The following is a 399-nucleotide window of genomic DNA, read 5'->3' as shown; positions in this document are numbered from 1 at the left end:
CAATTAGCCTTTACAAATGGCCTAGAATCTCTACCCACACCCATTAAAAACTTTCCAGCCTTTTGTTTCATCAGAGTTAAGTTCAGTCTCTCTTTCCCCTTGCAGCAGCCTGACTAAAGTGTTCCTTACCTTCTTAACTTTGTCAGGTACAATTTTTGCCCTAACACACATAAACCACAGTGAGTAAAGAAAAAGTGTATCAACTTTGTTCAATCTGGGAGCTTATAAAACTCAACTCTAAAAAAAAATCATGATCAGGGTATTGAGAATGTGCTATAATGTAGTTAAATCTTATCGTTATAAGCTGCTCAGCTAGGCTTACCTTATAACAAATATTTTAAGTAATTTTTAATTAAATTTTGTTGCAGATAAATTTCACATTGTCATTATTTTTCTTTA

The sequence above is a fragment of the Propithecus coquereli genome, unplaced genomic scaffold (assembly GCF_000956105.1).
Source record: "Propithecus coquereli isolate 6110/MARCELLA unplaced genomic scaffold, Pcoq_1.0 Scaffold72, whole genome shotgun sequence".
Taxonomy (NCBI): Eukaryota; Metazoa; Chordata; class Mammalia; order Primates; family Indriidae; genus Propithecus; species Propithecus coquereli.
Note: the sequence above shows the minus strand (reverse complement) of the source record.